Source organism: Anas platyrhynchos, chromosome 21 (assembly GCF_047663525.1).
Source record: "Anas platyrhynchos isolate ZD024472 breed Pekin duck chromosome 21, IASCAAS_PekinDuck_T2T, whole genome shotgun sequence".
Classification (NCBI taxonomy): Eukaryota; Metazoa; Chordata; class Aves; order Anseriformes; family Anatidae; genus Anas; species Anas platyrhynchos.
In genome coordinates this window covers 9,481,669-9,501,955 of record NC_092607.1, presented here as the reverse complement: position 1 = coordinate 9,501,955, position 20,287 = coordinate 9,481,669, and the positions used below count along the sequence as shown (strand labels likewise).

Genomic DNA, 20,287 nt, shown 5'->3' with positions numbered 1-20,287 from the left:
CGACCCCGGAGCCCCGCTGCAACACCCCAGGTATTTCCTTCTCCTCTGGTTGACTGGGCACAACCAATGTAACACTGCTAAAAATTAATAGCCACATATTGGCAGATTGCTAGGCTGCATACCAGATTTTCCCATATAAGGGAAAGTTGAAGGCATTGTCCTATCACACGGAAAACATATTGCACCAGCCCAAGATAATAGAAAGCAAAATCTGAATCTCCTCGTGTCACAAGCGGACATCCACAGCCCACGTCTGTCCCGTTTTGCTGTCAGTGTGGCCGGCTTTGCATGGCTCTGATATTCCAGCTGCTGGCTCGTGCCTGCGGAGCAGCAGGAGGCTGTTTGGGAGCGGCACGCAGCTGTGCAGGGCCCCGCGCCCCCAAGAGGAGTTTGGTGCCACCGCCACGCGGGCAGCACCAGGCTCACTGCCACCGTTCCCAGGGGGAGCACAGCTCCGTTTTCTTGTTATTTCAGGGTGCCAAGAAGCGGTCACATAAACCCCGCGTGCTGCCACCAACGTGCGTGCAGCCAGCCTTGCCTCCCAGCTGCACGTCGGCCGGGCACCCTGAGTGTCTTCTCGCTGCTGAGAGCTGATCGCCTCCCCACCGCGGCTCTGCCTCCGGCTCCACGGAGCAGGATGAAGTCACCGACGTCGTCCCAAGCAGGAAACGGGGGATGAGAGGAGAAACTTTCACTGCCTCGTACACGAGCAAGGAAAAGGAGCCCCCTCAACTCCCCTGAAGCCCAGAGAGGCAGCCAGCCGCCGTGTTTGCCAGCGTTTCTTTAAAATCATTTCCGAGGAGTCTCCCTGCACGTGCCTATTCCCCCGTCCCAACACACCAATATTCCTGCACTGAGGGCTCGCTCACAGCGCAAGGCTGATCAAACATCTCCCTCCTGTGCAAGGGCAGGCTCCTCCTGCACACTGGTATGCAAGGTACCCGCTCTTCTCTTTGCTAACCTGAGACAGGCCAGGACGCCACCGCTGCATGCCAAAAACAAAGGGCTGCTTTGGTGGCCAAGCTCTCAACCTTGCCACCTCTCTAAAACAAGCTCTCTTGCTTCTGCAAACTCTTCTTGAAATAACACAAACCATTAAAGCGAAACACTTTATATTAGCTACCTGTAAAACTTTATTGTCTTTAGAGAACCTCTTAAGGAGAAAATATGAAAGATCTCTGAAGGAAGATTAAATCTTAAAAATTACCGTAAGATTACACATCCAGAGGGGGGAAGAAGGTAAAGTTTTGCTTCCTGGTACAGAAACATGGTACAAAGCAGTCAGGAATCTAAGACAGTATTCTGAGAGCTCCCTAAGCCACTGCCCATCAGGGCTAACGCTGCCATACCCAAGGCCCGCCGCTCGACGACCAGCAGCTCAGACCAGAGCCGGCCTCCCCTAACACAGGACAGCAGGTGGGTACATCAACTTTAGCAGAAAGGCACACGCTGAGAAGCCAGAGAGCAGCGCTCCAAAAGGTATTTGGGGACAGACAGCGGGAGCAGCAGTGCGAGAGCTGCCCTAGGCCCTCGGATTCACACAGGTTAATTTTTAACCTGCCCGCTGCAGCCTGCAGCGAGGGGCCACGATCGCCATCTCAGCAACAGCGAGATCGCCGCCTCTGTCTGAAGAAAGAGGACAACCTGCAGAAGCCGACAGCCACAGGCACAGGGTGGCCTTCAAACTTTCCTAAAGGGAAATTGCACCAAGACCAGTTTTTCTCCAAAGCCTCCTGTTGACTTTGGCTTTTATTTGAAGGATGGCGATACAGAGCTTCAGTTGTGCCACGCAGGGCACTCGCAGACGCTTTGACGGGATGCAACCCTACCGGCCAGCACGCTTCACAACTTGAAGAGCTCAAGGGTCAGCATCCAGGAGCAGGCTTTGGCAGCACACTGCCCACCTTCACAGTGGGGGACACCCAGAGGTACTCTCAGTGCTCCTGAAGGACCTGCAAGTTTCGACAGCTGTACTGATTCAGGGACGATAGGGAGAGCTGCCTTCCCCAAAGCAAACAGACGGCAACACCAAGCTTTAAAGTGGAAGAGGAATCAATTTCCCACTTGAAAATTGGGAAAGGAACCCTGAACGAAACCGGCCCTGCTGGAGGCAAGAAGCCTCAAGAGAAACAACCGATTTACTCCGGGAAGAATTAACTCCCAGAGCGAAAATATGCTGCTATTGCTTCATACCCCAACAGCTGGACCAAAACAACAATTTCTCTGCAAAGCAGCGCCGTCGAGAGCTCCCACATGAATGAAGTAAACAAAGGGCAAGGAGAGGCAAGAAGGCACCTATTGCTGCCCCATCACCTCCCAAAAGCAACACCAACACTCTGCTGTGGGAAGAGATTTAACGTTGCTCAGCATTCCCTCTCCTCCAGCAGCACCCTAATCCAGCCGACCCCACCACGGTGACAAAGGTACAGGCAGCGGCTGCCGAATAGCTGCAAGCGAGCGGGTCAGGAATAAACAACTCCAGCTAACAAGGACACCCGCATCTGCCTGCCCACGGGGACCAGGGCTGGACGGGTGCTGGGGGCTCCTGCGCAGCTCCACGAGGAGCTGTAGGAGCACGGCCACTGACCCGCTGCCTGCATCCACTGTGCCCTGAGGCGTCTGCTGCAATTCCCAAGTAGGAAGGGGAGAAATATAAAAAAAAATGAGAAGGCTGGGTTTTGGGCCCAAATCACCCGAACCAAGCGAAGGAATGAACCGAGCCCTTTTCCGAGCAGAAGTGCTGACGAGCAGTGCCACAGCCCAGGCCTGCAGCCGCAGCTCTGGGCCTCCCGGTGCCCAACTTCGCCCTGAGTCCTGCGGCGGTGTCCGGAGGCCCCTCGCTGAGGTGTGTGTGGTGTCTGTGTGTGTGTGTGGCAGCGGGGCCGCCGATTCCTCCTCATTTTTTCCCCCACGTTTCGCTCCCCGCTGGCTCCCCGCAGCCCTCACCCCGCCGGCACCGGGGGCTCCATCCCGGCGGCTCCCCGGGGGCAGCAGCGCCGGGGCCTCCCTCAGCGTCACCCCCCGGCCTCGACGGCTCCGCGCCTCCCCCCCCGGCACCCCCCAGCCCCGAGCCCGCGGGGGCGGGGAGGGCCCCAAGGACGGCGCCGCGGCAGGGCCGGGGCCGGGGCCGGGGTCGGCGCCTCCGCCGCCAGCAGCCGCCGCCGCCGCCGCCGCCGCCTCCGGGCCCGCCGCCGCGCTCCTCGGTAGCGCCGCCCCGCTGCCGCCGCCGCCCCCCGCCCCGCCGCCGCCCCCCCCCGGCCGCGCCGGGCGGGCGAGCGCCAAAGTTCGGGGCAGAACTCACCTAAAATGGCTCCCCGGCAGCCCCGCCGCACACAGCCATTATTCGCTGAAGTTTAGCCCAGCACCCCGCAAGGACACCCGAACCTCGCCCGGGCCCGCCCCCTCCTCCCTCCCATTGGTCACCCGCCGCCTCTCGCCGCCTCCCATTGGCCGCCCGGCCCGTCAATCGCGCGGCGCCCGCGCCAAGCTTGGCTGCAGCGGCGCGGCCGCGGCCCGCTCCATTGTGCTGCTGTTTGCGCCCAGCCGAGCGCGGCGCCCATTGGCCGCGCCGCCGCCCCCGCGCGCCGCCCCCCGAGCCCGGGCCCGGGCCCTCGCCTGAGGGGCCCGGATGTGGGCGCCCTGAGGGGCCCGGGGCCGGTGGGGAGACCCCGGGGGGGGGTTGTGAGGAGGAGCCCCCAGGGGGTGTTGTGAGGAGGAGCCGCGCTGCCCTCCCCGCTGCTGGGTGTTGCTGTGGAGGTGCCCGTGCGTGCTCCGGGCCGGTTCGTGGCAGCGCCGCAGCGCAGCGCTGTTCGGGCTCCTGTCTCTGCTGAGGCAGGGCTGGGGAGCCCAGCGCAGCGCGGTCCTGGTGTGGCCACAGCGCCTGTGGGAATGCTGGCCCAGGGCTGTGCTGTGCCATTGGGAGCCCTGGCGTGTCCAGGTGTGCTGTGCGGGCTGGCACCTTCCCTTTCTGCCTCCTGCCTTGCCCCAGCTTCTCTCCTTGCTACTCGTTTCTCCACTGGCAGCGTGCTGTGGAGGCGCTTGCTGCTGAACACGCGTGGACCAAACAGAAAGGGACAGCCCAGGGGTGCAGATCCATCAGAGAGCTGCACCCCTCCTTCCTCCCCCATCCCATGCCTCTTGCAGGCCTTCTGCACAAACCCTGTGGTGCTTCCCCGTGAGCCAAGGCTTCCTTCCCTCAGCGTTACCCTTTGTGCCATCTCGCTTGCTACCAGCCCACATCTTTACTCTCAACTTTTTTTTTCCTCAGCTGGTACCCCAGCAGATGCCATTTGTGGACTTTTCTGAGGTCTGACATTTACATTTTTGTCTTCATGCCACATTCTGCTTCTTGTTCTGCATATAGGACATCAACATGTGCAAAGTATTCCTCTCCACTGCCTTCTCTTTTCCCAAGCCCTCCCCGTTCCCTCGAGCCATCAGACATGCCTGTGCCTGATCTTTTTGGTTGCTTCCTGCGTTGGTCAACCTCTCACCAGCCAATGCTACCCTTTGCTATCCTCCCTCTGACCCCAGAGCAACACCTTGTTCTCTACAGGAACACCTGTAAAGGTAGAATTAATTGATGCTTTATGATCAGAAAGCCCATGCAGCTTATTTTTATTGTGGGAGAAAGTTTTACACCTGTGTTACACAAGTACAGTTGTGCTGGTAGGAAGGGACCAGAGGAGGTTGTGTCAGAAACTTCCAGAGATTCCTTCCTCTCAGCACACTGGTGACAAACACAAGGTGGGATCTGCCACGGCTCTGCTTACCTGAGCATTAAACCCCTGTATGGCCGGGGATTCCCCCATCTCTGGTGTCCTGTGCCAGGGCTGCACTGTGCTCCCTAGAAAAGTGTTTTTCCTAAAATCCCACTTGAACCTTCCAGGACATGAGCAGTTCGTTGTGCTAGCAACACCCAAACAGGATTGAGCACGTGCCCACACATCCCAACAGGGACGGTTCCTGCCTGGTTCCCTCACAAGGCCAACATGAGCTCTGTCATTGGATGGTCCCAGGACTTTTTTACACCAGTATTGGAAATCCAACCAGCCTTTCCAAAAAGCGGAATTAAATCCTGAGCTTGGCTATTCCCAAATCCTTCGGAGCACAGGATGTGACACCCTGTGAGTGCAGGGCACTCAGCTGAACAAAGCTGGGGCCAAGCATCACCTAGAGCATAGACATCGTTCTGCCCAATCTTTGGGCTCATCATCCTCCCTCCTCCCTCCCCAGTATGAGCTGAGATAATAAAAAACAACTTTTGGCCTCTACAGGGAGGGAGAGTGGCAGTCCCCCTGGGCAAGCTGTTCTGGGCTCAGGACACCTCACCTCTCCTCCACACCTCGCCACATGGAGGGGCTATCCTTGCCCACCGTGTGCTGGGGGAGCTGTGCTGGCCACGGCAGGCATGAGCCACCACCACTGCCCTGATACGCAGATTTGAACCATCCTGAAGAGGAAATGTGTTACTGTTACATGTTTACCTTAAATTAAATGTTAACTGGAATCAGGAGCAGCAAAATGCAAATGAAGGAGCTTGCTCGCAGCACCTGATCTAGGCAACAGTGACAAACACAAAAGAAAACAATGAGGAAACTGAAGAAATAACGTGCTTAGCTGGCTTTCACAGGAAGCCCACGGGGAAGGCAGCAGACTCCTGCCAGGGTCCAGCTCTTTGGGTGCCTGTGCCCTTCTCCTGGCTGGTGGCCTTGAAGCAGGAGAAGCAGCCCCATGTGGGAGCTGGCAGCCTCTGAGACCTGCTCCTGATTACAGTGAGGTCCTGAGGACTCCCAGTGTCTGCGGGGAGGTGGCCGCAGGCTGTGCAGAGGTTGGCAGCTGTGACCTGAACTGTGTCCCCCTTCACTCTAGTGGTTGTCCCCTGCTCCATGGCAGGAGGCTGTGACTGGGCACCCAGTGGGACACGAGCCGCATGCTACCTGCCAAGGGCAGCATTAACTCTCCCACTGCTGAGCGTGAAGAAGAGAGAAGCCTGAGCTGGCCGCCAGGGAAGGAGACCTTCCATTTCACTCCAGAAAATGTCACTGAAGGCAGCTGCAGCCTGGCAGTGACCATGCTGCTTCTCCCAGACAGGAGCCCCAGAGATTTCTGATTCCTGTTTAATATTCAGTGGCTGTGCAGATTGCCAGGACGCGGCTCCGTGCCGCAGTGCCTGCGGCCAGGCAGTGTGTGTGTACCACGGGGCAGGTGGCCCTCGGGCAGCCTGGGGACAGGTTCTGATGGGGAAGGAAGGTGTCTCTTGAGGCAGAAGAAATCCCAGGCATTTCCAGGCTAGGCTCGTCTTCGTGCAGGGAGGGACACTGGTGCTGTGTGTGAGAGGCCACCTGGGCGCTGCTGAGCCCGGGGTGCTGGGTCTCCGTCCATCTCACAGGCTGGGACAGCACCCAGCAACACCCAGCAACACAGCAGCCAGTTCACAGCTCTCTGGAATTGTGTGAAGAGGTCATTAATGGATTAATTATCTGCTGCTGGATTTATTTTATTTTATTTTTTTCAGTACAAAGACCCGGGGCTTTGTCCACCCCAGTACATCAGCCTCAACCACCGATCGTAGCAGCTCTATGCGTGTTGTGGCTGCCTGTGCACATCTTGAGTCCTTCACTTCCCTGTTTTTGGGGTGGTTCACATGTCCCTGGTGGTTATCTGTGGTTTCTACAGGCTGGTGGCCCTACAGAGGCCCTGGAGCTGTGCCACACTGAGAAGTTTGTGTTGCAGGAAGATGTACCAGCCCTTGCTGTCGATATTGTTGCATCCCCAGGGCAGAGGCAGATTTGCTGCTTGTGCTCGTGGCCCTCCCAGAGCACAGGTCCATCTGCAGGAGCAATGTCGGAGACAGGAGCCAAGGAGAGGAGGGGGAGACTGTTGGGCTATGTTGGCAGAAGAAGCCTCACTTGTGTTTACAAAGGTCTTTTAGGAAGATTTTTCATGGGAGCTCTTGATGGTGAGCTGGAAGGGCGGCCTGCTTTTGGATTGAATTTGAAGGAGACTGCTGGCACAGTGAGCTCCAAGTAACAGCTCAAAGTCTCCGCTGCATTTTGGAAGTGCATCTTTCATGGCTTGGCCACCAATTCAGTGGGGAGCCTGACGTGGCTGTGCCCAGGAAGAGGGCCAGAGCCAGTGCAGCGAGAGGGAGGGGGATCACCTGCCCCACATGGCCATGTGCCTGCCCGCACAGAGCCTCAGGTGGCCAGGGTAGGGAGTGACACATTTTTAGCCACCCTGCAGACAGTGCCGGGTCCCTTGGGAATTAAACAGCGGCAGCACACAGGCAGGATTCAGCAGCACGCACACCACACTGGCTGCTGCCAGGCTGGGTGACAAGTGGGAGGCTTAGGGTTGCATACCCAGATTGCACAGCCATGATTTTAGGGAGCCTGTTGAACAGCCCTGAAGCTGGAAACTCCTGGTTCAAGGACAGGTTTTCCTTGGATGTGTTTTTTTTTTTTGAGGAAATTCCCCTGCCTTCGGGAGCTTGGGCAGGGCCTGTATCAGATAAACCACATGATTGCTTTTGTAAATTTTCCCGTACTTTGGCTTTGCCACCACAGATTATTGATAGCAGAGAAGAAAGTTTGGGGAGCTCCCAGGAACGGGCAATTTCATGGCCAGGCCCCCGAACCATCGTGATACCCTGGCACCAAGCTGCTGCCCGGAGCTGTTGCTCACCCCACAGATATGCACGTTGCATGAATTACACGGGGAGTTTTGTGTCTACAGAGAACTTACCCTCGGTCTTCTTTCAATGCTGCTCTGATGCACCTGCACCCCCAGGCCGGTGGTGAGGCGCATCCTGCCCCATGCTTCTGGGAGCTGCCGGCCTCGGGCAGCCCCTCACCGCCCCTTGGATGAGTGCAAATGTCTTGACAGCTGCTGCCCGGAGGGATGGCTGTGACTTAGTGTCTGCTCAAGGTTTGTGGTCCTGTTGCTTCAGACCCACTGGCTCAAAGGTGCTCCTAATCACTCCTCCAATTAAGGAGAAGGTGCTTAATGTGCTGCTCATCATTATCCAGGCCACGGGAGCATCCATTACCTGCCCTTCGAGTGGGCTCTGTTCATCTTGTGCCTAGAACTGAAAGAGAACTGCTGGCCAGGACCACCCTGAGCACAGACAACAGCGATAATTTAACAAATCCATGCTGTAAAGCCCCCAGCACTTCACGCAGAGTTTCTTCTTCCAGCACTTTTTCCCTTGCAGACTCCATTTGATTTAACTTCCAGGCAGGTCTCCTGGTGGCTCTCCTCCACCTCTTCTGTGTGATGGGCTCTGCTGCTCACGTGAACTTCTCCTGCTTTCTTTTACCCAAAATGCTCATTTCTGTGGCTGCTCTCCATTCCTGGTTGCTGCTTTGCTGCTGTGCAGCTAACCAGAATGGGGCTGGTGCGGCCCTGTGCTCCCTGCAGACCCTGCCTGCCCCTTGGATCTCTGTGGCCTTGCCTTCGCTCACAGGACTACCTGGTTGCTCCTCTTTTTTTTTTTCTTCTTTTTTTCATGGTGTGAAGCCAGTCAGGTCTTTAAGGATTTTTTTTTTTTTTTTTCATATACTTTTATCCAGAAATGTAAAATCCTAGAAAAGAGGGAACCTTCGGGACCAGCTAATGCTCTTCTGTCCAACTTCTCCTTGGAACCTCACTGGTGGACACTCCACTCCCTTACCCTCCTCATCACGGGAAAGATTTTCCCAGCATCTACCTTGCATTTCTTCATGATAATTTAAGCCTGTTTCTCCTTGTTTTATTCAGCATGGGCAGATTAATCCTTTCCTCTTTACAGGAGTCATTTGCATTCCTGCAGACAGCTGCACCAGCCCCCTCTGCTCTCTCCTACCAATTAAGCAGTCCCACATCTTGCCGTTTTTCCTTGCCGGTCATGTTTTCCAGGTCTCTGACATCCTCCTCTGGACTCTCTCCAACTGGCCCAAAGGGCATTGTCCAGGCGTAGCTGCCATCTCCTGCTGCTCTCAGTGCCACGGTGAGAGGCAGCGCTGCTCACAGCATCCTCCTGCCAGCCTCCCTTTGCTCTGCCATGATTCCCCCGGAGTCACAGCTCCTTTCCCCTAAAATCTATCCTTCTCTTTTTGCTCCCCATTTCTTGTTTATGCAATTGCCTGTTTGTGCTGAAGTGCCAACGGCATTTATCTTCACTGCACAGCATCTTCTTCCCTGATACTATTTCTCTAATGTGTCAGCAGCGGAGGCGTGGAGGAATATTTTGTGATTAGGAGCCTGCCTTCCGACATGCTTCCCATTCTTCCTATCTCCATATTTTGTCTGCAAGTTTGAAAAGCCTGTCCTGTATCCCTTTATCTCACTTGCTGGTCGCTGAAGCCTGGTGGTGCTTATCTGGGCTGGGGACAGTGCTCATCTTATTGCAGGTTTAGGCAGAATGTGATCTGTAACTTGCTTATGAGCTTTTTTTACGAAGCAGTGTCAAACATCAAGATACATACCGCCAGTCCAGTTCTTCTGTCAAAGCAGGACAAGAGATCGGCTCGTCGCAGTCTGCCCATCAGCAGCCTGTGCTGGCAGCTGCTCCACGGCTGCTGCCCCGCAGGCACTGGGCCTTGCTGCCCGGTGTGGAGGCTGCGTCCCAGGGCCGAGGCCAACCTGGGCACTCTGAAGGTTTCTCCTTTTCTGAGAGCCACACAGCATCACCCTGCTGCCCCTGCCCTGCCGCGGCTCCTCTGCACGGCCCCATGACGCCAGCCTCCTGTCCGGGCGTCCTCATCAGCCTCCCACTGCTGCTTGGTGCAGCCTCACTCAGTCAAGCACAGCAGAGGCTGGCGCAGCGAGGCCGTGTGCTGCTCCAGTGCTCCGCTATCCCCTGCCTGTGGCTTTCCCCTCTTCCTCACAGCCATCAGCCCTCCCCCTTCTTCCGCACACACTCATCGCCTTGCTTGCTGAATCATTTTTTTCCTTTTTGGTATTTTTTTTTCCTTTGACTGCCTTGATTTTGCCTTACAAGTTGTTGCATTTACATTCAGACCCACCAGCCTGCTTCCTGTTTGCTCCCCAGCCAGGAGCCAAGTCTCGTACTTTGGAGAAAGCCTGGGGTGCACCCTGCCATCACAAGGCCTTCGAGGTGCTCTCCTGTAGCATCCTCGTAGCCAGACCAGCAAGACAAGGACACAGAAACACCAGCTATGGGCAGGTTGGCTGTGGTGCAAGACCCGAGGGTACCCAGGAGCAGAAGCCACAAATGGGCACAGGGAGCTGAGACTTGACATGAGGACAGGGTTTTTCCCATGAGGACGGTCAGACCCTGGCCCCAGACTCAGAACTTTGTCAAGGCAAGTTTCAAACATCTTCAAGGACAGAGAGCCAAAGAGACCCGTTCTGACCAGCCCTGCTCTGAGACATTCCCAGAGGTCCCTGTCCTTAGCTCAGAGCTCTGTCTCTTCTCCTTCACAAGACAAAGGTCTCCTTCATGTCTTGGCCGTGCTAAGCCAATTTATCCCCCCCACTGCTGCATCCACACCCGGTATGTCAGACACAAACCCAGACAACTTTTTCTTCTACTTGTCTCTTATCTGCTGCTAATGCCCTGGAAGTGTTTTTTGGAACTGTCACCTGCTGTCCTCTCTCGCACTGGCTGCTCGGGAAGGGAAGTTTTCCATCCCTGCCATGCCCTGGGTTTGGCTGAGCCAGGCCGTCTCACTTGAAGCCCCCTCCACACGCCCCAGAGCCACTGGCAGCATGGCATCCAGGTTCTCCCTGGAGCGCAGAGAGAGGGAGTGCAGAACGTCTTCATCCTTAATATACAAAGCAACACATTCCTCCCTAATCCCCTGCCCGTCTTTCCAGAACAAGCGGCATCCTCTGGTATTAATATTCCAGTCATGTGGCTTAGCCCACCAAGCCTTTGTTATGCCAATTAAATCATAATCTTGATCATGCATTAAGACTTCCAGCTCCTTTTGTTTATCCCTCGCCAGCACACCGACACAGAAGCCGTTTGGCAGCCTGACCCCCCCCCATCCTCTCATGTCCCCAGGGGCTGCATGTGAAATGCCACCTCCCGTAGCACAGACAGCTCCTCCCGGCCACCGGCACTGGCCAGGACCTCACCGTGGCCCCACGGGGACGTGGGTGGCTGTGCCTCAGTGGCACCACTCTTTGTCTGCTTCCTCATGCCATGCCCATGCGCTAGGAGCCTGGCATAGGGGCCCAGCTGCTGTCCCCCCCAAGCTGTGTCCCAGAGCCACGGGATCACCGGATGGCTGAGGTCGGGGGCACCTGGTCCAGCTCCCCTGCCCCAAAAGGGCCACCTACAGCAGGACTGTGTCCGGGGTAGGTCGCAGCCTCCTGCAGCACCGAGGCTTCCCGGGTGCTGCAGGTGCTGCAGGAAGAAAGTGGCATGAGCGCTGCACCCATTTTTTCCTCACACTATCAGTGCCAAACAGGAGATGGAGCAAGGCTGCCCTGAATGCTGGGGTGGCAGAATGAAGGTGAGCAGCAAGCACCAGCGCCTGGACAACATCTTGCTCCTTGAAGTGGTCTCAGGGGTGCTGAAGAGCCAGAGTTGACTGGGGGCAGAGGTGATACCAGTCTGTCCTTTGGCCTTAGACCTGCATGGGGACACAGGGAGGTGGGGATGTTTTGGGTAGCCAGGGGGACGAGGCCTCTCTCAGGGCCCCTTTGTGCTGACTGCAGAGCACCGTGGTGTGAGGTAAGGTGTCCCTGTGAGTGTGCGCGTGAAACAATGATGAGAGCCAAACCCACTGTGCACAGCCAGTTCCCAGCACAGAGAAAGACAGGTTTGGGTTCTTCCAGACACAAGGCAACACTTCAGCATGTGAAGGGCCTGATGCACATCCAAGTTCTGGACACGTCTCCCCTGGGTTCGAGTCCTCTCCCAGTGCAGCTGAGGCCCCAGACACCACTGAGCTGTGCAGCGGCACCAGCCCCTTCCTGAAGCAGCTCCTTGCTCTGCCTTATCCCATCCTGTGGGGCTGACGCATGGCTCCTCTGGAGCAGCTGAGTTACTTCTCATTGCCCAGAGGCAAGCGATCTCAGCAGAACCCAGGGAAATCAATGGTGTGAAGGAAAAATAGCTCATTAAACAGCCATAAACACAAACGCGAGGATCACTCACATCCTACCACTGCATCCATACAAACATCTGCTTGGCTTCCCAGATCGGTCTGGAAGGGAAGCTGGTGAATGGGCAGTGGCACAGGGCAGCTTTGCCAGGCTCCCTGTGCTCCATCAGCACCTGGAGTGCCAGGAACCCCCTCCTCGCCCCACTGAGCATGGCTTTTGGGAGCTGCTCAGCACAGCACAGGAGCACTGCTGGGGTCCTGGCGGTACAGCCACACCAGGGCAGGGCAGTGCAGATGCACCAGCCCCATCCCACCCAATGTGGGCATTGCCCTCCACCACGAGGAGTCCATAACCTGTTCTCACCCCGACGAACCTTCCTTCAGCTGCAGTGCTTGCAAAGAGCTGTTGGGCCAAGCTGGTACACGTGGAGTCAGGGTGTTCCCAGGACCAGGAGGCTCCTTTCTCCTGCCCTGGGAGCACACTTTTAGGCATCATCAGCATCCAGAGCCGCTGTGCTGTGTGCCTGCACCAGCCTGGGGCTATTCTTGCCTCCTCCAGGAGGAAGAGACTGGAGGGGAAAAAGCCTCTGGTTATTTAGCCCAGCAGCAAGGACAATGTGTGTCAGCTCATCAGCCACTTGCTACTGCCAGGCTCTGCCACCAGCTGTTTAATGCAGAAAAAACTTGTGTCGCAGTCTGCATCAGGACCAGCTGGCAGACAAAACCCTTTTGTGGGTCCTCAAAACATGTCCATAGCATGCAGAGGGACACAGCAGGTCTGGGGCTCTGGCCAGTAGCCACCCCATGAAATTCAGCAGGGACGGGAGCTAGGGGCTGCCCAGGGAGATTTGCAAGAGCCCTCAGGAGCACCCAGAAGTGGAGGGGAGGTGTGAGCTGGGGATGAGAGGCTGAGGCTGGAGCAAAGGAGAAGGTTCTCCCTCCCTGAGGACCTTCAAACTGCTTGGTGAGTGTGGACTCCATCCTTGGGGGGTTTCAGGATGATGGAGCCTGAGGGCCCGTCCAGCCTGAGCTACCCCCTGGGCCTTCAGGCTGGGGTCTCTTCTGTGAAAGAACAGGGAAGGAAAGTGAGTGAGTATCTCAGGTCTCGTATTTTACTGCAACAATTCTGTCATTGAGCAGGATGTTGAATGAGGAGAGTTTCTTCTCTCCAGACACGACAGCAAAACTTATGTTCATTTTTTCTTGAAGCAGTAAAACAATCTGCTCCTTTTACAGAAGTTATAGCAACTTTTAGGGAATAAAAATAAATTAAAAGTCTCATTGCTCCATTAGAAAGCCTTTCAATCCAACACAACTGTTTAGCTGAAGCTGATGGCACTAAATACTTCCCCAATACTACTCCCTGGGAGCAGCACTGCCCGCTGTGCTTCCCCATGCCCTGGTCCCCCAGGAGAGCAACTTGGACAGAGGTGGCCTCGTGCCACCGCATCCAGACGCTTGTGGGAGTGCGTGGCACTGAGCCCGGCACCAGCACAAGGGAGGCAAGCAGCTGGGCTGGGCTGGTACTGGGGTCTTGTCCCTTGGGGGGGACACCTCAGTGGTGTCTGTAGGAAGGAGGGTGGGAGGAGGGGGTGGTTTGGGGCCTGAGAAAAGAAGCTGCAGGGAGGGCTGGGGCAGTGTGAAAGCAAGCCAGAGAAACTTCAAAGGCGTATTTTGAAGCAAGAATGAGGGCTTGTGACAGGACCGGTTGAGCAGGTAGCAGGGAATGGGGGCATGAAGAGCACCTGGCTGGGGTGAGGGTCCAAGGAGTGCCTGAGCTGGGGGATTGGAGGGGGGGGAGGAGGCACAGGCAGGGGTGTGCATGCTTCAGGGTGCCCTCTGTAATTTTAAAGATTTTGGAACATTTGGAAAATAAATAAATAAAAACAAGCAGCCAAGCCAGGCATTCTTCACCGTGCCCCAACAGCTGGGGCTCAGCAGCTGAAGCCTCCCCCTCAAACACTGATGGCTTTGATAGCCGTGCATCCAATATCCCTGTGAGCACCAGCCCTGTGTGCAGCAACCCTTGTGCGCTGTCGCCTGTGCTCACTCAGGCTGTGGCTCTGTGAAACCTCTAACGGAGCTAAGGTTCATAAACCATTGTGAAGGGCTGCCTCACTGAGAGGTTTGACCCCTTGTGACCAGCAGCCTGTGTTGTGTTCCAGGCAAGCAGATATTAATAAGACCCAAGTCTGGAGCAGAAATGCCAATGCCGGGCAGTGAATCACTGTCCTGGCCTTTTCCAAAGCTGGGGCTTTCTGCACTTTTTGATGGCACTGATGCTTATTAACATTACCCCTTTAGGGAAACTTCAAGCAAGATCTGCCTGAAAGCCAGCCTGGAAATGCCTCCCTAAGATCTCTTCTGCTCTACAATCAAGGGAGGCACAATCATTTCCAATGCCACAGAAAAAACACAGCTCAGTATTAAATCTTCCCGTGATACATTCATAAACCCACGCTTTGGGGTTCCTATTTGGAAATCTTGAAGCAAAACCTTGGAAAGATACTTCAGCAAAAGTGAATTGAAGGGAGGAGGAGGAGGAGGAGCACACTGTGAACACCAGCGCAGCGCCTGTGGCTGCAGCATGAGGCCTGTGTCCTGCAGGGCAGGGGCTCCCTCCTGGCCCAGTGCTGCTGGGCCCCTTGGTCAGGCCCTCAGGGACGGATTAAGGAAAGGAGCAGGGCTGGGATCCCATGGCCACCTGGGGCCCCTCTGTCTCCCCGGGGGTTTGGCTTTAGGGCCAGTGAGGGGCACAGGCACCTGCTCTGCTTCCCAGGCCCCATCCCACCCCACTCAGCACCCGGCCTTGGGGCCCTGGGCTGCGGCCACCTGTGGGGACTGAAGGCAGCAGCCCTGAGCGTGCCCCAGCCCTGCCGGGGGTGCTGGGTGGTGGTGTGAGGGATATTGCTGCTCAGCCCCGGGGTCTCGCTCACTGCCCTGATGAGAAGCTGTAATTAGGCTGCTCCTCTCTGCCCTGCATTCTGTGCAGCTGGTGAGGCGGTGCTTGGAGTGTCACAGGAAGCGGTTCAGGCCCTGCTTGTCACAATGCGGGTTTTCTCCTCTCTCCCCAGGTTTTGGGCAGAGGAGGATGAGGACAGAAGGCCCAGCTGGCAGCTCGGCACACTGAGCTGCCTGGCTTTGCACGTGCCCCCTCCAAAACTGTGTCCGTCAGCTCACCAGGGGTGCCACAGCCTGCAGGCTCCTCTGCTTGAAAAGTCTTGGTCCTCTGTTGCATTACCCCTGGACATGAATGGACCATGTGAGCTCATCCCATCCCATTTGCACTGCCAGCCCCTCCTTTTCAAAACCCATACTGCCCGATAAAGCTTGTGGTCCACAGCAGATTTATTACACGTGTTTATTCTGTCATTGCATAGCTCTGCTGCCTGGCCTGTGGCCCATCAGCACGGCTGCACACGCTGTGCCCGGCAGCACCTCAGCAGTGGGGTTCTGTCACCTTCTTTTTCCTGCAAGGCTCAGAGGACAGGGAGAGGCAGGGCAAGGGGACCCAGCCAGGACAGCCTAGAGGCACTGGAGGGTGAATCTGGGAAAAGCTGCGAGACCTCGCTGCTCTCAGTTGTGCCTTGCGCCCCTGTTTCCATGTGGGACACCAGCAGAGTGTGTGTCCTCAGCAAAAGATGCCCTCTTGCTCCAGTGCCCTTCCTGTAGACTTTCATACCGTACCTTGCTCTGGGGACTGCTCCAAGCTCCAGTGCCCACCAGTTCCCACTGTGACTGGATCTCACCAAGGCCGTGGTGTCCCCAGTGGCTGTGTCAGCTCCCTCATGAGGTCTCATCTCCTGCAGCAGGAGCACAGGAGGCAGCACAAGGCATGGAAGACGTGCCCTCACCTCCAGCACAGCCCCCTTCGGACCTGTAAGCTGAAAGCAAGCACCGCTATGACCAGCCTCAAATCCCTCCCATCCCTCTGAGTCATTCTACAGCTGTAACAACCCGTGTGTCATCCTGCCATTTCCCCACCTTATTTGCAGCTGTGATTTAAGAGCTAAAGGTTGAAGGGAGCAGAAGCATCCTCTGCCCATCCTGCCCATGCTGGGAAGGGTCCCAGCTGCCAAAACAGAGGCTGCAAGCTGTAAAAGCACCACCAGCTGCCTCCCGCCACTGAGTGAGAGGATGGAAATGAGCTCTGGGGGCAGTGCAGGAGGGAAGTGCTAACAAACCCATTCTGCTGCAGATTTACGGTGCAGCACTCAGGCAGAGCCAGCCCACGATGTCTCCCAATGGGGAGCACCTGGGATGCAGGTGGGGAGCACAGCACCTTGCCAGCACTGCCAATTAATTTCAAATAGTGCTGCTACCAGCACGTGGGGTCCTCCCAGCACAGGCTACCCCTCCAGGCAGCTCCAGGCAAGTGGCAGCTCTGCAGAAAGCTGCTTCTCCAAGGCAAACTCTGCGTTAGCTGGAGGACTCTGCTCCCCTCCATATTTTTCCAGCCATATGCCCAGTGATGGAGGGGATGGAGCAGAAGAAAACCTGGGGAAGAAAACCCATCAAGTCCTCCACAAGTTGCTGGAGCATCAATGGCACCTTGGTGTCCTGAGCTAGCTCTCACTGATTTTTTTTTTAGGAGCAACAAGCCTCTGAAGAAAGCTGGGGAGCAGGTGTGTGTGGGGGGGACAGAGACTTGGGGCTCCACCGAGGGCCTCTTTGCTGCCTCTCCCAGAACCACAGTCTCTCCTTCAGCCCCCAAGGACAGAGCAGAAGCAGCATTTCTGCCCTCTGCGCCAATGGTTCCTCGAGCACCCTGCTACATTTTCTAGTGGTGCAGAACCAAATGCTGCTGGGCTGTGCAGGATGCCTGAGCCGAGGAGGCCCTTCCCACAGCCGCCTGGCATCCTGCAGGGCCCAGCCAGCAGAGCACAAGCTCAGCAGTTCCAGGGCTCTCCTCGGGCCATGGGTGGGCTCCGTGCTGCTCAGGAGAGGACACCCCCTGCCCTGGTGCTGCAGGAAGACCCTCCCCAGACCTGCCCATCCATTGCCCTCTTTTTTCATCTTCCCCTCCCTATCCCCTGTTCTTTTGTGTCCTCCACACATCGTTTCTCCCAGATCCCTAACCCCAACCATGGTAGGGACATGGGCAGCCTCTGTCGCAGAATCACAGAGTGGCTGAGGTTTGCAGGGCCCTCTGGAGCTCCTCTGGTGCCACTCCTGCTCCAGCAGGGACACACAGACCCTTTGGTGCCTCAGCCGCTCCTCCCAGCTTTGTGTCACCTGCAAGCCTGCTGAAGGTGCACTCTGTTCCCTCAGCCGGCTCCTTCATGAGGCAGTTGATCAGGGCTGGCACCAGCATGGACCCTCTGGGTGCTCTGCTCATTACTGGCTTCAGACATGGCTTTGCTGCACTGATCCCCACCCCCTGGGCTCAGCGTTCAGCCTGTTTTCAGCCCTCCCCTGCCTGCCCACCAAGCCCACCTTCCAGCAGCTTCTCCTGATGGCCACAAGAGGCACGGTGACAAAGGCCTCCCTGAACATCCTCTGCTCTCCCCACCCCTCAGGCTGCTCGTTTCATCCCAGGATTTGCGGAGGACATAAAACTGTGTGTCCTGAGCAAGGTGTGGCCTCCTATGAAGCGGCTCCTGGCACAGAGCCCTTCCTCCTCTGCACAGCCTGGGGAACCGCTCTCACCTCCAGCAAGTGCCTTGGGTGCTGCTGGTCCCGTGACACCCCATCTGTTTGGGTTGTCCCACTCCTGCGGCCATTGGTTTCCACTTCAAGCGCACCCAGGCAAACCCTGCAGGGCTGGCAGCTCCTTGGCACAAGCGCACCCAGCCCAGAAAATCGCAGTGGTTGCTCCAGGAGGTGTTAAGAACAAACCCAGAGTGATGCTGACACCTCAACCCTCGGTCATGAATTACTGCAAGGCTGCTAGGGTTAGGAAAATCCATCCCCACTGTTTCATGTTTTGTGCTTGACAAAATAAACCAATTTTTTGAATTTAACTGTATTTTCTTAAACAGAAAATAAGAGTTCTGCAGTCAATAAGCAGCCAGGTCCCCAAGGGCTCTTACTGCAGAGGAAGAATCGAGCCATCGCTATGCTAACAAGTATATTAGCTAATGAAAACAGTATTTAAAATAATCACAATATTTCTTTATTTGCATGTAAAGATGACATAATAAAAGATAATTAGCAGCATGTGAAGTAGTTCTACTACTCAATTTTCTCAGTTTAGATCATTAATTATCTTAGTAAAATGCATCATTATGGCTAATTTTAGAAAAATCTAGCAGCTGCAAGGTCATAGTGGGAACAATTTCAATTTGTAATTGGAAGAAACATGAAAGTGAGTCAGATAATCTTTTATTAGATAATAATAATGAATCACACGGGCACATATATTAAGTACTTTAAGAGGCAGAAAATGCACTGTATCATTTAATAATGTCATCAAATGGGCCTCAATCATGGGCTGTTGGGGGTTCAGCCCTTGCTCCTGCCTCACTCTTGCTGCAAGGAGGGCAGGTGTGCTTTGGCAGCGTCCCCTCCTGTTACCACCACGTCACGCCTCGGCCTGTTTGGGCATCAGCACATCCAAAGCTGCCTCCTGTGACCCAACAGCCCCCAGGGTGGTCCCTGGCCCCCACGTTCCTTCCCCCTGGCCCTGGGGGACTCGGGGGCAGCATCACAACACCCAGCTGGGTCCGAGGGCATCACAAACACCCTCTGCTCCTGCCTGGTGCGTGGAGAGAGTGAAATCAGTGACACCACTGGGGCCACGTCCAGGTGCCTTTGGCCATGAAACTGCGTTTGGGGCATCACCTCCGCCTTTCCCAGTAAATGCTTTGCAAGAAAACCTGACCGGAGCACTGGAGCCATCTTGCATCACTTCTTCATGATACCTGCAGCGAGGCTAAAAACAGGGGTGAGCCCTGGGTTGCAGGGCGGGTGTTTTGGATGCACCGTATAAAATAAAGCAGAAAATGTTGCTGCTCCCACAGGCAGTAGGAAACAGCTTTACACCTCGTAGGCACCTTCCTGGTTCCAGATGCTCGCAGCAGCCCCCTCCCCAGCACCGCCGCAAATAAAGAAAAGAAAAGAAGTCTGGTCAATGAGAAGCCCGGAGCAGCGGCAGGAGAGCGTGGTGAGTACAGCAAGGGTTTCCTGGCCACGTGGGATGTGAACAGCTGGCTCTGCCTGGTGCTTTTTACTTCACTTGGCTGAAGAAGGAAGTAACCAGACCTTCAAATAGAGCCACAGAAAACCTTTTCTGCTTTGGGACTGCAAGGAAGGACATATTGACCCATCTGGGGGGGGGACCTGCCCTAAGCTTTCCTGGAGGCGATCCTGCAGAGGAGCGCAGTCCAGAATCCCATGGCAGGGAAGAGCAGCCAAAGCCCTTACAAGTGGAGCCAACGGGAAAACAAAAACCCTAACCACCACCACATTTGCGTTGCCCTGTTTAAGGTTTCTGAAAGGGTCATTTCAATGTTTTTCTTCTAGTCTGTAAACAGATTTCATGAAAAGTCCATGGCCCAAAGGCAGCTTTTTTTGTTGAGGGCTGCTGCTTGTGCAGCCGCCCCACTGTTGCAGCCTGGTGCATGCCAGCAAGGTGCTGAAAGGGGCAGGCAGGGCCCTGCCCCAGCAAAGATTTGGGGAACCCAGGTGAAGGCAAGGGAGAGCTGTGCTGACCACCCTGACTCCCAGGAAGCTGAGGAATGGTCAGCTGGCAGAAGCTGTTTCCTTGCTCCAGCCCTGCTTTCTGTCAGTGTTTCTGATTTCCAAGCTTGCTGCTTGACCCTGCTGCACTACTCCTCTCCTAATCCAAGTGATTGAGCTTGGGAATCCTTCATCCTTAAGAAAAGGTTGTTTCTGTGGCATTTGTGGGACTCTGCACTGCATTTTAACTCTGCTTTACTGCATCAACATTCCAAGCCCCACAGCATAATTCAGCCAGCTGCAAAAGCAGGTGGAGCTGAGATACAGAGGGGGGCACTGTAAAAATGGAGAACCTTTGCATGGCAGGAACACCAGGCCTCTCCCCAAAAGCAGTGCTTCCAAGTCGTCATTCCCCTCCCACCCACTGCCAAGGTGCAACGTGATTTCCTTAAATACAAGCTTGTGCACTGTTACCATAGCTGCTGTGTAGTAGAGGGTGCGCACTTTTACTACATCTGTCTGCTATTGCTCGGGAAACATCGTCACTATTGGTTGATTTTTCAACCAAAGGCATTGGAAAATATTAAAAATCAGGAAATGCAAAGCTA

The 20,287-nt window shown here is 55.7% G+C and overlaps 1 protein-coding gene and 1 long non-coding RNA gene across 2 annotated transcripts in view; both read right to left on the bottom strand.

The window, feature by feature from the left end:
- Positions 1 to 3,449, bottom strand: part of CHD6 (chromodomain helicase DNA binding protein 6) — a 68,690-nt gene extending 65,241 nt beyond the window's left edge. The window contains exon 1 of the mRNA XM_072026473.1: positions 3,302 to 3,449. The gene's annotated coding sequence lies outside the window, so the exon portion shown is untranslated. The remainder of the gene's footprint in view (positions 1 to 3,301) is intronic.
- An 11,544-nt stretch (positions 3,450 to 14,993) lies between these two features.
- LOC106016623 (uncharacterized) lies at positions 14,994 to 16,020 on the bottom strand. The gene is made up of 2 exons (XR_011804501.1): positions 15,747 to 16,020; positions 14,994 to 15,302 (listed from the first exon to the last, which is right to left on the bottom strand). It is a non-coding gene; the product is annotated as an uncharacterized lncRNA (long non-coding RNA).
- Between the last annotated feature and the right edge of the window lie 4,267 nt (positions 16,021 to 20,287).